This window comes from Falco biarmicus, chromosome 1 (genome assembly GCF_023638135.1).
Source record: "Falco biarmicus isolate bFalBia1 chromosome 1, bFalBia1.pri, whole genome shotgun sequence".
NCBI classification, from domain to species: Eukaryota; Metazoa; Chordata; class Aves; order Falconiformes; family Falconidae; genus Falco; species Falco biarmicus.
In genome coordinates this window covers 79,355,961-79,371,407 of record NC_079288.1, presented here as the reverse complement: position 1 = coordinate 79,371,407, position 15,447 = coordinate 79,355,961, and the positions used below count along the sequence as shown (strand labels likewise).

General features: G+C 42.1%; 1 protein-coding gene across 3 annotated transcripts in view; it reads left to right on the top strand.

Moving 5' to 3' along the window:
• Positions 1–15,447, top strand: part of SH3BP2 (SH3 domain binding protein 2) — a 92,786-nt gene that overhangs the window by 48,858 nt on the left and 28,481 nt on the right. Inside the window, exon 1 of one of the 3 annotated variants that reach the window (XM_056339414.1) lies at positions 4,062–4,252. The exons of 1 other annotated variant lie outside the window; for it this stretch is intronic. The gene's annotated coding sequence lies outside the window, so the exon portion shown is untranslated. Of the gene's footprint in view, positions 1–4,061; positions 4,253–4,318; positions 4,463–15,447 lie in introns of those variants that run through there. One more of the 3 variants, XM_056339423.1, reaches the window with a different exon arrangement.

The following is a 15,447-nucleotide window of genomic DNA, read 5'->3' as shown; positions in this document are numbered from 1 at the left end:
TTTTTCTGGCCTGCTTCCTCCATCCATAATGAATTGTTCTGTCTCCACAGGGATATACTTGGGCTCTGGAATATGTTATGTAACAAATTAATTGCAGTATTTGTCAGCATTAAAAAAACGCCAAACAACAACCCAACAAAAAAAAAGCCAAAACAGAGGTTTTATTTTTACCAAAGGTTTGGTAAAAGTCCTATAAACACAACAGAGAATATCACTAATGAAAACATTTGCTCTCTTTTAGATCTTTTTCTCTTTGGAATTTAAAAATTTTTTATGTTTCTCTGGCATTGCTAACAAAGTACCCTCTTTGTACCGAAATATATTGTCATTTTAATGTGTGCCTTTTGGGGAGAACAATCAGAATCCTTGTACCTCTCAAAGCGAATACTGTTATTTGTAAGTACCGCACTGCTGCTGAGAGGCCCCATTAGGGCCCCCTGTGATAGTGCCTCTGGAGCCAGATTTGTGCTTTCAGTCTGCATTCCCAGGTTGGGATAGCAACTAAAAGAAACAGCAGCAAGGAAAATCAACACTGGCCATGATTCTGGAGTAGAACAATAGATTGAGAAATACCTGAACATATTTAAAGCATTAGGTGTGTTGCATATTTAAATAGGTGATCCGGTCCTGAATCCCATAGCTGGAATCTTGTTAGTGTCACAGTACCAGCTTTTAATCTGGCACGTCTTTATTTTTGTAGTTACAGAATTCTCTAATACTTTTCCAGCAGAATACAAGTACCTGAAATTTGACACAAATGTTTCTATTTCCTTGCGAGTGAGTATGTTTTAGCATAGTTTTTACAAGGTAATTGATAGCGTTCCAACAAAACAAAAACCCAAGCAACCCTCCCACTCCACTTTTACCCCTACCCAGGTTAGCATTTTGGATGATGCTTGGTTTGGTGCAGACAGTTTACACTGGGCTCTTTTCAACTTCTGTGCCACGTGAGTGCATAAAAAGCAAGGAAAGAAACTTTTACAGAGCAGCTAGAGCTCAAAGTGTGTAGGGAGCCATCACAAGTGGGAAATCTGGTATAAGCAGAGATTCTGCAGGAAACAGAAGGACAGAGTGATCAGCAAATGTAAACCGTGCCTCAAGCCCAGGAAATGAGACTTGCCAAAAGTCAAGCTAAATTAGACATGTGAAGAAAATTATAGCAAATAGACCAAGGGCTGGCAAGCACATTAAAAAAAGAGAAAAAAAAAGAGAACTGGGAAAGAGGAAGCAGGGCTGCAATGCAGTGAAGGACAGCATCTTTCTCAGAATTCTGGGTAAGCTGACTAATGAAATCACAAATAAATATTTTCATAAGTCTGTTACTTTGGGAACCCAGTCCAGCTAAAAATCACATACTGTTTTTGATAATGAGGCTTATGCAAATTCTGTGTTGAAGAAGAATGGAGGTGAAAGCAACATCGCAGCTATATCCCTTCAAACTGATATGCAAATTTGAAGAGAAAAAAAATTAAGCATGTAGAGGTAAATGGGGTAAAATTGATTTTTTTTTTTCCCCCAAAGTAGACAATGCCAGACTAGTCTGACCATTCTCTTTGCTAAGAGCACGGACTTTTTAGATTAAGGTAATGTTATATTTACTGATGAAATGAAGTTGGGATGTTTCCTTGCTACAGATTATTGCAATTCAAAATAACTGGATGGCTTCAATGACTAGAATAATGTAAGTTCAATTGTATATAATACAGTTGTAAGCTGGCAAAAGCTTTATATACAAGTAACGAGTTCATCAATTTGAGAAAACTAAGAGCAAGCTCATAAAATAAATATGTTTTCCTGGCATTGCATGAGTGTGATCCTAAAAGGTACTGGGAACAGTGTTTTCAGGAAGAATAAGCGTTTGAGTCCTTTCAGCTGGAACACTGCATGCAATTTAGGTCATGCGGAAAGCTTAGCTTGTACAAAAGGCAAACTCAACTGGGAAGAGAGATGGAGAAGGGCCTGTTACCCTGTAATAGAGTTTGTATAAAGACGTGTCAGTTTAGCCTTCAGTTTGGGGGTGGGGAACATTTTCCAATATGGAGCAGGACCAAACAGGACCAAATATGCCTTTCCAGAACATTTGGCAGACCACACAGGTTAATGCTCTGCTATCCAGTAATAACACACGCAAATTTTAATCATGGGCTGTACCTTATAAAATGAAGTCACAGGGCATATTCAGCCAACAAAATGAAGGTTCCCCAAACCTGCCTCAGCTCAATGCTGTCAATGCACTAATCTGTCTTCTCTGGAGACTGAAAGTTCTGGGTTTAGTCAGGCAGGAAAATAAATGCTGTAATTTCCACCAACAAAGTCAGGATGTTCTGACACAGAACTTGCACTGGAATCAGTAGAAGTGCTACATACAGCTTTCCTTTTTGTGGTCTTCATGTGGGACTTAATTGTGTTACACAGCCTGCCCATAGTTATACACAGCTGGCAGCCTGTGCAACAGAGAGCTAAGGCCAGGGTAAAGGCTGCTGCTGGCTGCAACTGAGATACATGCTGTGGGAAAGTGTATGGAATTTCATTTTCCTTAGGCCCTGCCAGTGCAATTACTCCCTTGTACTCAGAAATGATCTTTTTCTTCATGTAGAGACTCCTTCAAATCCAACAGTAGATGTTAACAGTGCTGCATTTATATTATACATCAGTCAAGGATCACCCTTAAACCCCATTTCCTAACCAGCTTTTGGCAGTGTCCGTTTACTTAGAACACAGGGCTTCATTGCACAGACCAAGTACGCTATTGTATTCAGAAGAGGGATTCTCTTTCCTGCTTCATACTGCAGATTCCTGTGAATGACAAAGAAATATACTAATTAATGGCATTCACAGGATGCATCACGCCACCTTATTTTCTGACACCAGGAACTACTGTAATACCATTGTAAAGGTTAAAGTCTTTAAAACCTAACGTATTAACTGAATAATCACCAAAGGAATCGGCTGGTTTGTATTCAAATAAACCTAGAGAATTATGCAAAGATCAGTGTTCGAGGAAAATTGCTTTATTAAGTGCTCATTTTCAGTTACATTCTTGTAATAAAAGTAAATGGAGTTAAAACTGACCACTACCTCTCACACCAGTACTCTTACAGTAGTAATACTACTTTGTCTATAATTTTGACAAGACAAAAAAATGCATTCGAAGTTGCTGAGCATTATTTAAATAACTTTTTGGTGTTTTTAAATATTATGCTTTGGGATATTTTTAAATGTTGGTTTGATTTTTCACTTTTCTGTTCATCTTATTTGAAAAAAAAAATACATTTTTTTTACTTAGAAAAATAAATCTGGGAAGTAATAAAAGGCAAATGGAGAAACAAAGAAAAGCCCAAGAGAATCCAAAATACTAATTTATGATTTTAACAATTAACATGTGAGAATGAGGTGAACTTCATCTTGCCAAATTTTAGAAGTCACCTTTTAGAGCACTTAAAAATACCTTTCCAACTATGTAACATCTCTTGGGGGTACAGGTAAACCTCAGAGTGATGGGGTCTAGCTACCGTGGATATGGGGAAAAGCTGGATGGAATGGGAGTCGAGTGCAGGGACGACCCAGCGCCAGCGTGCCAGCCAGCCTGCAGCCAGCACGGTGCGGGGACCCCGGGCTCTGCCGGCCCCGCGCCCGCCCTGCAGCGCCGCTGGCACCGGTACCAGGGCACGGCGGCCCCCAGCGGCCCGGAGAGCCGGCCGGCGCCCTCACGGCCAGGCTGCCACCGCCCGCCGTGCCCTCCCCGGGCCCGAGGGGCCATGGCCGCCCGCCCAGCGGCGCCTCCACCCGCTTCCCGATGGACACAGGACTCTGGCAAAGGCTCGTCACCATCTGCAGGTACGTTACGAGCCGCTTTCTCCCTTCCCCCGGTGTCTTCCAGGTAGGGGCCCGTGTCAGACCGATGCCAGACAACACCCGCCCCTACCGACCCGGGGCACGGCAGCCCTTGTGGCACCGGCGGCCGCTGCTCCGGCACGGCGCGGCACGGCGCTGCCCGGCGCTGCCCAGCCCAGCCCAGCCCAGCCCAGCCCAGCGCCCGCCCAGCTCCCCTGGCGGCGGGGCAGGCCGGAGTAGCGCGGCGCGGCTGTGCCGCCGGCAGCTCCCACCGGTGGGGCGGGCCCGTGCCGGCAGGTGAAGGAAGGGGCGGGCGCTGGGCGCGCTGTCGGCCGCGGAGCGGGGATGAGTGGCGGGCGCGGCGGCTGCCGCCCGCGGAGCTGAGCCGAGCCGAGCCGGGCCGGGCCGGGCGGTTGAGGTAAGCGCCGCTCCGCACGGAGCCCTCCCGGCGGCACCGGGAGGCGGAGGCGTTCCCGCGAGCCGCCCGCTGCCCCCCGCGCCCCCGTCCCCCCTCACGGACCCGCGCGGGGCCCCGTGGCGGGGGTGGCGGGAAGGGGCGTCACGCGCATCCGCGTCCCCTTTCTCGCCGGCTCAGCGCGGTGCCGCGGGGCGCCGGGAGACTGCCGAGGTGAGTCAGCGGGAGCCTGGCGGGACAGCCCGCCGGCGGCCCCGGGAGCTGCCGCCTGGCGTGGGGGTGCTGGGGGGAGGCCGGTTTCCCTCATGAAGGACTTCTGGAAGTTTCCCTGGGTTCGGTCCGTGTCCTTCCGCAGCTGCGTGTCGGTGGGATCGCAGGTGACCCATGGCGCGGCGGTGGGGATGCTGCCGTGCCCGCCGCCGAGGGAAGCGGTGGGAAGGCGCCTCGTGTTTCCCTGTCCCAGGGGCTGGCACCTTCGGTTCGGTGCCGCTTTGGTCGCTTGCAGGTGGAACGTGGGACAGAGACAGCTGGGCAGTGGGAGCCCGCCCGCCCCTGAGAGGAGGAAAGGCTCTTCAGGGGAAAGAGCAGCAGTGTAGGTGCTTCCCTCCGGGAAGGAAAGGGTGGAAGAACTGCACTGTTTCCCTGCTTACACCGAGCTTTGGGTTTAGTGTTGAGTTGCGAGGTCAGGAGTAATTGCCTAGCATTTCCAGCGAGAACATAAATACATGTTAAAGGTTGAGGCAAAACTTTTTAGAGATGAAGTATAGAGCACAAAGGCATTTTTGACAGTATTTGCTTCATTATTCCTATCTTCTTCATATCCCTTCAGTCTCGGGAGCTCCCTCATAATTCCTTGGGTCAGGCTGTTACTTCTGCGTTTGAAGTTCCTGTGCATCTACAGGTGCAGGCTCTGTGCAGGCGATGTGCTGCGCTGCTTGTATCACTAGAAAGCAAGGACACCTGGCACGTGTTTGTTTAATTTGTCAGCTTTTTTCCCCACAAGGGACCGGTGCAAATTGGTAGCAACTTTAAGATACTGCTATCCAGAATGAATTGAGAAGGTGGATAAATGTTTCCCCTCCTACCCTTCTGTCTGATAATACCTCGGTTTCTGGGTCTTGATGATGCCAGCAAAGAACAGTAGTGGGACTGAACCTTGTGCCTTGTCTAACTTCATCATTACAGAAGAAGTAATGTTGCCCAGCGGATGCCAGAGAGCCTCTCCAGCTGGTGTATGCGCTCTGGCTTGCCGAGGCACAGACAGGATTTTGCTTTCCCATGTGAAATTAGTTGCACTAAATTGGTGTGTTTCATGCTGTGAAAAGTGAATTTCCACTTTCACCCTGCTCTTAGTGCTAATGTCTTAGGGGTTGTGAAACAAATTCAGATCTGAGTAATTATACATCGCCTCTGTTTGTTTTTGATTGTATAGGAAATTGTAGAGCTGGAGCCTCTGCAGTTTATTTCATTCACATACTTCTTTCATGCTACAGACAAAAGTGGAATTAACTTGCTGTTTTTCTTTTAGGCGTAACATGTTTCTTTCCCTTCCTGTTACTGTATTTTGGAGCCATCTTTCTGTTGCAAGAGCGCTGATTAATAGATATACCCCTTGCCAATATTCTGTAACTGAGGAGTCAGTTCTGGGTCAGCTTAGTGGTGGGTTAAATGCTGTTTCCTGTTTGTAATTCTTTTGTTTTAAAGTCTCCCAGTTCTCCATAAACTTCTCTGCAAAGCGTGACAAACTTGATGCTACATCTAAAAAATAAAGAGCTTTAAGTTATAAAGGAGGGAAATAGAGATGCCTGTTCTGAAAAAGGTTTAAAGTTTTCAAACCAGTAAGAATGAGTACACCAAGATAAATTCCTGCAGGCATCTCAGGCAGGGCTGTCTGAGTAAGAGTTCCTGTGTTTGAGGCCAGTCTGATAAACTGACTGTGATTCTGCAAGCTCCTGCAGGCAGATGAACTCCCTGTACTTCTAAGACCAGAGTTCCAGTCTAATTTTGTTAGAAAGCTTAGTTACCCCCTAACACCACCACCACAAAAAAAAAAAAAAAAAAAAAAAAAAAGGCATCCCAGAAACCCAAACCCAAGACTGGGGGTGTGAAGGGTCTTCTAGAATTTCTTACTTAGGTAGACATGGAGTAGTCTCCTTTGATAGAAAACCAAACATGGCAGCCACTTTGGTAATGAATACAAAGTAGAAATGAAAATGCATTAAAAACTAGCAACTTATTCCTTACAACACTAAAACACAAACATGGATGACCAAAAGGCATGTATGTATTTGTCATTTTACCTGTAGGAAAAGTGCTTTTAACACTCTAACCCTTGTGGTTACATTGTTTGCTCTTTGCCTGGTAGTCCTTAGGTTGATTGTACCTTTATTGTTATGCATTACAATATGGTACGATTGCAGTAATAGACTAATATCAAGTGTTTTAACTTGATGACATTGACTTGCTGTTGGTATATCTTCCAGTCTGTTTGACATGAGATGTTAGACAATGGGTAACTTATGCTTTCATCAGACTATCCAGCAGTTTCATAAGTTGTTTGGAATGTGTAGCCCTGCAAATATTGTGTCAATTAATTGTTGCTGGCTTAAGCCCTGATCTTAAAAGTATTTACAGATGTAAGTAACCCTATTAATTGTAAAACTGATAGTTTGTATTGCTGTAGGGCCAGGATCTTGGCTTACTACTTCTATTGGACCTTGCAGGAAGATTCATACAAGGTCAAACTCTCAGCAAAATTGATGGATAGGTCTGTAAACAATGGTGAGAACTTAGAACAGTTACTAGGGGATTTCCAAAGTAAATTGGTTTTGTTTAAATATGAAGGTATTGATTGATACGATGATTCTTCTGTGATGTGTTTTGTCTTCTGATGGGGATTTCTGAGGGAAGAGAGAAAATAACCTCCTAGATGGCTGCTCCTCTCTTGCGTAGCTAAGCATTCTTCTGGTCTTTTTTTACAGTAAACTTATTTCATAAAGGCATTTCCTCATGGTATTGCTTCACATCTCCTTTTGAACGTTTACTGTAGTGGAAAAAACAGTGTCTGGAATGGAGCTAGGAGTCTGGAAATCAGAGGGTTTTAAGGCAGCCTCAGAGGTAATCTGAGAGACACAATACATTTCCCTAAATATGATACTAAATAGAATGTGCATTTTTATGCTATTATCACATATATCACACTCTGTTCCACTAATATTTCTGAACTGTTGCTAACTCCTGTTAATCAACACCTCTTCTATTTGTCTTATGCTAGGAAGTCTAGACAAGTTATGCCTTTTGTGATGCATTGAGGAAAGAATTGAAGGCACTGAGGTTTTTGATCAGTGTAATCACACTGGGTATCATTGCAAACTTTAAGGAATTACTTATCATGCTATATATTAGAAGCATATGTATCATTAGATTGCTTGCTTAAGACAGAGGACTAGACCAGAACATATTACAGAATTATCAGTACACCATGCTTTCTAAGAGGAATATGCTGTTTCCGCACTATTTTTCCAAGACCTGTTAGAATTTTTTCAATCTTGCCTCTTCTCCATAAACTCCTATGCTGAATTTCTTATTTCTTTGTTAAAAAGAAAGGGGGTTGAAGAGTCCATGTTTCATTTAATTCATGCAGGAATCTGAAAACTATTTTTCCCCGAAGTAAGGGATGGATTTTAAACAGGGCAATAGTTAGGGGAGAATGCAGAGATATGACTTCCTATGGAAACAAACCTAAATGTTGTTTTCTCCCTATCCCAGCATACCAGGGTAACTGAAGTTATTTATTTTACTTGCATGCCAGCCCATTTCCAGTAATGACCAAGTTCTTATCTCTTCCAGGGTGTTGTTATTGCAGTGGTTACACGTATCTGAGTATCTTTGGCAGAACGATATTTGAAGATGATGAACAGTGTGGAGAAGGAATTACAATCATACAGAAATCAGACCTTGGCAACACTTAAGTCTTCAGCTCCTGCAAACTTTGTTCTTAGGAGCCAAAAAGATAATATCTTGCATGCCAGTTTTAAGGATGCTGTTGCATCTTCCTGCCACAGTCATGGGATGGTTTAACCAGACTAATTCAGGTATCCCTGAATTAGGGCTCTCTCTAAAGTAGTTCTGACAAATCTTAGCTTCGTGGAAAGTGGACATTCTGGATCTGTCTCCTAAAAGATTTGTAAAGAACTGAGCTAAATAGCCAAAGCTCTGCTTATTTCATATCAGCTAAGTTCAAGAATAGCTGCTTACTGAATCTTGTTGCTGGATTGATCTGCCTGTCTGTGGTTGCCTGGAGGTAGGGAAAACAGACTGTTGCTTTCTTACAGTCTTACCTGTCCAGAAAGGCCACAGATAAAACTCTAAGAAGGCTGGGGAACTGCTGGGTTTGTCCTCTTTGTTTGAAAATTCTCACTGCTCAACTGGTTATGGTTAAAGTGGTTAAAGCTTTCTGAATTTTTATTTTGTTTACACTGTTACAACATTGACTGACAAACTGTACCTCAGTAATAATGTATGATCAGGATGGCTTCTGTCCTAATGGAATAGTAGGTACATTTGAATCATTAGCTCTGTTCTGTCTTCAGGGAATTCATATGTCTTTAATTCTCCACCTCCCTATGTTGCTCTTCTAGTGTTAATTTGTCAAAGAAGAAACTTCCCAATTCAAGCTAGCTTTGCATCGGTACATTTTTAGCAGGTAAACACTTTTCCCATAGTTACATGCAGCCGCTCTACAGTAACTTACAAAAACATGAGATTTGTTTCTGTCATTGTAAAGTATTTCCTTGGATATGTTAGGACAAGAAGATGGGAATTCTGGGTTCTGTTCTTCATAGTATGTCTGACTCTGTGTAGGCAGTGGTGCTGTATATTGTAGTGTGTGAGCACTTGGGGATGACTGGTAATTCCTGATAATTCTGAGTGGATTAAGTGCCTACAGAGACTTTTAAAGCATGGAAATGGCTTTCACTCTCCGAAGGAACATTTAGACAACTTAATTTCTGTACACATATTTGAGATCACTTTACAAAAACTGTAGAGTGGTCCACATAAACAGATTATGATTGTTGTTGCTTGATGTAGTAGAGATTGCAAGTAAACTTTGTTTACATGTACAATATCATCTCCTCCTGACACATGCATGCACAAAGGACTTGCATGTATCGCTGTAGAACACTTCATTGATGTTCTTGATTGTTTCAGTGCAGGGAATATAATACAACCCCCAAACAGGAAAGTTATTGAATGTATTTAACCAAGGCTTTTATTTCATTATCCCTTCAGCTTTGCCATAAATGAGAGTACTAGGAGAAACTTGGATTTATGCCTTTAATTATGAACTCGCCTGTAAGGGCTCTTCAGACAGGAAATTTTCCATTCCCGATGGTTTCCTCAAAATATTAAAATGGTATTTCCATCAGAACTCATATGGGAGCAACAACTGAGCGAGGTAACAGCCTTAATAATTCTTTAAGAAATCTGGTGGTCATGCCAAGTAATGTTTAATTCTTTCTGTGAGCACGAAACACCTGAAACTTAAGGTTGTGGGGTTGTTTGGTTGGGTTTTTTTTGTTAGGAACACAGTACAAATATGCAAAGGTTGTGAATGAGGTCCCAAAGAAGAGGGAATTCTATATATTTTAAGCAAACACTTATTCACTTTCTTTCAGGGGGCCTGTACTGTATATTTTAAGCCTTTCTGGTAATTGAAAGGATAATATGCAGTTTGAAAACCCCAGAAACTAAAATCTCTTGGTGTAGTAGCTGGAGCATCAAAAGAAGCATGACTCAAATTTAGTTGCCAGCATTCAGTACTACTGAAATATGATAACTAATAATAATTCTTTTATATATATAAAATATAATAATATGGATGCCTTTCTGGGTCTCTGGACACTTTGCAGAGTTCACAGGTCATTGAATTATTTCAGTTCTCAGAGTCTGAATTAATTTAGGAGTTTCTGTATAGATAAAGCATAATTTTTTCCCGGTAAAGGAGATAACTGTTTCACAGACTGGAGCAGCTGTCTTGTTGTCATGTGGATTGAGACTCACTACGTCAGGGTGTAGTCATTCTTTCCTTAGTGTGTTCAGCTTTCTTGTGTTTGTTCACCTTCTCTGCCCCTGTTCCCCCTCTCCAATAATTGTATTGCTGTCTTTTTACCATTCAGCATACCTATGGGAGTGGTAACAGCCTGTGGCCTGAGTCTTCAGGTAGAGATGGATTTTTTTGTTTTCTCCTTTCTTTGTCAAAATTGATGGAGTGACAGGAAGACTGGAGGTGGATCAACTATTTCTCTTGCCAATTATTTTTGACTCTGCTGTGCAGCAATACTGCAATATGCTTTTTGCATATATGGAGCGGTACTGCAGTGATGCTAGAATTCAGGCACTGTATTAGTTTTGGTGTAGTTTCAGTGAGTTTAAAAAAAGAAACCCCCACACTGACCGACCAGTGCTTCTGGACAGCGGCTGCTAACACCCGAGCAGAGGAGGAGGAGCTATATAGAGACCAGAAATTTACTAAAGGACCCAGTTCTTACCACTGGCTCTTAGTGTCTTATGTTACAGTTCAACTCCTGTTTTACAGCTAATTTTATGTTTCCAGCGTCCCGGCTTACTACTGGTTATCAACTTCCAGTTAAGTGATTAGTTCCAACTTGCTGTAGAAAAAAACCCCTGCATTGTGGAGTTTGAATGATATTCCTCAGTCTTGCTTCTGGGAGTACTTGGAAGGAAGAGGCTGGGGGAATCCAGTGTCACCAGTGTGCATGCCTGGAACTGTTGCTACCTCAGAGATCTTTGTCTAAGTGTTGACTAAAGAGAGAGAGATGATGTGTGCTACAAGACTCATCATGAAAGGTGATTTACGCGTAACAGACATGACTACAAGCAAAGGATTTCTCCAGAGTTTGAAGCATATCCAAATAAACAAGAGGAGACAGAGTAGTAAAAGGAGTTAGGAAGATTTAGGATTCCTAGGTTTAGTACTACTTTGGTAAAAAAAAAACCAAAATACAGCATACTGGGTGATGGAAATGTAGTCTGCATGTGTGGGTTTTCTCTCTATTAGGATAAGAGTGTGAATTTAGACTGGGCTTCAGTGACCTGAACTCCGTTGTTCCTAAGGATAAATGCACTTTTTTGTTGTTCAGGTTAGCCAGCCTGGAACTGCCAGCTGAACTGCATCTTCTGGTGTTATTCTGCTTTAACAGATGGAAATAAGGTCAGGTCTAGTTTAGCTGGCAGTCTTCCTATTTAGACGAACCATGAACCTGTGCTGTGCAATTTAATAACTAATCCTTAAACAAAAACAAGACTTAAATTCTAAGTGTTCTTAAATTGAGATTACTTTAACTCCAGCTTCATCTTGTATTAGCACTGAATTTTTCATTTAAAGATACGTAAAATAAAAACCAAGAACCCTTAGAGGAAGGAATCTTACTTAGCACATCAGTTTCCACTTTCATGCTCAGTTCTCCAGACAAATAAGCTTCCTGCTCCCCAGGAGAGCTTCACTCTGCTGCAATCAGTCACTGAGATGACTTTATCTTTATTTATGCAGCACTTCAGGGCAGCATCTCAGATCCTGAAACGGATTCTAGTAAAGTGTTAAAAGCATGTGTTACACATTTTAATTTTTTAGTGTAATAACTGCTTAGTAACAAAAAAGGAAGAAGAGAGGCGGAAGTAGATAATGTTGTGGATACGTCGGTCTTGTCTGGTGAAATATGGCTTGTAAGACAAAAAAACCCCCAAAGTGGTTTGGTAGGAAGCTTTGTTTCGCCGTTCTATTTTTAACTTCAGCTACTGTAGTATAGACATTAATCATCATTCTGGAAACAGTAATTTTTGTGAGTATTTGCATATTTTCCTATTAAATAAATGGTAGTCTGTTGAGGTGGGAGGAAAAAACTCAATTTGAGTTTAAAAAGTGTTATGAACTATGATTTTGGGGGTTATATCCTGTTGAAGCTGTAGAAGTAGACTCTGTACTTGGTCTGTGATTTCCTTTCAATATCTGCATGTAAACATTATTCCAATTTAAAATATCTTTGAAATAGTCCATCTCATGTTTTATTAGCTCTCTTAAATTTTTTTACAAGACTTACTGTACTTACTAACATTCTGACATGAGTGAGGGACAATCTCTCTATTGGTGTATTTGTAAAATGTGTTAAAACTCTTCTATAAAGTAAAAAGTTTTGGTTTAAATGCCACATCCCTACAAACTTCATCTCAAAGTCTACCTAGTTCCCCTTGATTTCAGCAGAAGTTGCTTGCATGCATCTAAGGGCTGAAGTTGGCATTCAAACCAGAATGTATTTAACCTTGAGAGCTAGTTCCTGCAACCAAGCAGCAGAGGCTTAAATTATTAGTCTCTAATCTTGTGACAACGCTACTAAAAAGAGTAAATCATTACCTTGATGTTGCTTAACAGTAATTCTATTACAACATGTCACATAATTGTTTGTTTCTCGTAGACCAGGCTGGAACTCTGGAGAGGCTGAGTTCAATGTATTACAATTGCAATACAGTTGCTTTCTCAAGTGAGAACATCTCTTATGTCAGAGCACTGTGGTTATGATCTTATTGCAGAAATGGCATGGGTTGTTACTGAACATTGTTCCTTCATTATATTCGCTCTTAAACCTTTTATACAAATCTAGCAATTGCACTGTTTTGACCAAGGCTGTATACAGAAGTCAGCTTCTGGTATTTCCTTATATTAATAAAACTGTACACTTCAGATACATAGGCACGTGTAAGAGCTAGTTGTCTTTTTTCATAGTTTTTTGTACTTGCCTGTATTCCTGGAAGGGTTAGCATTTTTTCTGCTCTATGTCCTGATAATGACGTAGAAAGAAATTTAGCACCAAGGAACCTGGACTATGAGCCTACAGGTCCTATTGACAGATGAAAGACTTATAATTAGTTAATTCAAAATTGATCTATAAACATGACTAACCAAAGTGAGGTTATGTTTGAGCAAAAGAGTGACCTGACTTGCACAGCTGCTGACCATCTGCAGCTGTTAATTGCCTTTAATCAGTCAGGCTTAAACATTCAAGCTTTCCACTGTAATTTTTCAGCCAGTTAATCAGAATCTGTTATCACGCCAGGTAGGTATGTTGTGGAGTGGGATTTGTGTATACAGACTTTTGGTGTTGTGTGGAGAAATAGGCTTTCTGCTGTCAAAGTGAGCATGCCACCTGTAGGAGCACAATCAATCCTGTGCAGTCTTTGTTGTTTGGTGTCTAGGAGAGAGTACTTACCTTTGATTTCTAGCTGGAGGCTTGCAATAGGGCTGTAAGGAGGTGAATATACGCAGCGGAATGCTAACCAGAAGGGGTTTTCTGAGAAGACAAAATACCCATTGCAGCAGGGGCACACAAGTCTTGCTATAAGATTAGGAGTTCTTGTCCCACTAAAGAGCCGGAGGTAGAAAACTACCTTGAAGAATACTAAGGGATTCTATACAACAGAATTTGGTCCTGTGTGTAGGAGAACTTGAACAAATAATAAGATGATGCACAGTCTGGCCCAAATTTATTCCAGTCCCACCACGAAGAAGCTTGTGTGGCTACTCTTAGGAGTAAGTTATGTATGGCAGACTGCTGGGATTATGCTAGGTAAATACTTGATGTATGACTGTGCAGTGAGTGAGGGAGAGGAACTTGGAAGGGAAAGCAGAATATTTTAAATGTACTTTTCATGTTTAAATTAGGAGAACAGAGTTAGATAGCTGTTCTCTAGCTACTTAAAGGAAATTATTGTGTTTGTGGGAAGCTGTTACGGGAAGAACTCACAGTGGAATTCTTTTTTCCCTCTGAACTCAAAGCCTCAGTGAGTCATTTCCCTCTTGCACATTGCCCCCCTCCCCCTGGCCCTAATTTCTGTCCCTGGGCAAATATCACAGCTGTTGTGAAGATGGTTGTAGTCCAGGAAACCACTGATCTGAGTGTCTGAAGAGGCAAATTGAAGCATTATGAGAGGAATGTGTGAATTTGCTGAATCTCACATCTTTTGCTTTGAGAGGTGCAGATAACCTTTCTAATAAGGATGGAAACAATGCTGATAAGATGGAATACCATATTTCCAAATGTACGCAGTCCTAGATGATATCAAAGTGATCAAGCCCAGAAACTTATCTGTGATATTGGCACTATGCCTGCTGTGCTTCTGCTGCCAGACTGTTTCTCCACAGCTGCACAGCATCCCTACTCCCTCAGTGGAGAGCAGTTGTGTTTCTTCTCCTTGCTGGCTGGCAGCATTGCTGCTTAGCAGAGATGGCCAGGGCTTGGCTTATTTGGTCCTAGAGGATTGAGACGACTGCTGGGGGTAGGAGGATATCTTAGTGGAAGAGAAGGGTGTCACAGTGCTTGCGATGCCACATGTGTGCTTACACTGTGGAATTCAGCTCCCCAGCAAAATTGGATTGGCAGGTGGCAAGAGATTAGTGACAAGTCTGTTAGTTAATAAAGATGTACTAACCTCTGATTTAATGGGCTGCAACAATACCATGTTACTTAATAATTACTTGATAGTAGGAAGCTTACTGCTGAGCTATTGAACTGGGAGCTAGGTCTCTTGTTCCAGAGTTGGAGATCTTGCTCCAAGGAATGTGGTGCTTGATTGATGGGCTTTTTTTATTGAAAGCCAAGCAGAAAGGATTTGCAGCAGTGTCTTTGCGATAAAATGTGGCAATTAGAAGTATTTTTGCTTGAAACTTTTCATTTAGCAACTTTATACAATTCCCTTCCTTCCTGGAGTGATCCCTTACATTTCAGATAGCAAGGAGCAAGTTAATTAGGCGAGTGCTTCCAATTAATTGTTGCTTCTATCCCTATGCCATTTGTATCTTGCTAGTCAACATACTGAGTAATTTGGCCATGTGTTACTCATTCCCTGTCCTTTTTGTAGCCTGAAAAGGAGATGATGGAAAGTGCATGGTCTAGTGGTCTGGCAGGATTTTGCTCTAAGTGTGTTTGCTGGTCTGTTTCAGTTGGGAAGTATGGAAGAAAGTCACCTGGTAAATGAATGGGGAACTTTGAAGTGTAATTCTTACTTTCTTACGGAAACAAAAGTTGTGAGAAAGCTCTGTCTCCCATGAAGTCTTTATCAGTTGTAGTAGTGGTGATGGCCAGTGTTCCTTTCCTTTTTTTTAGTTTCTTGTTGTTGGTTTTCTA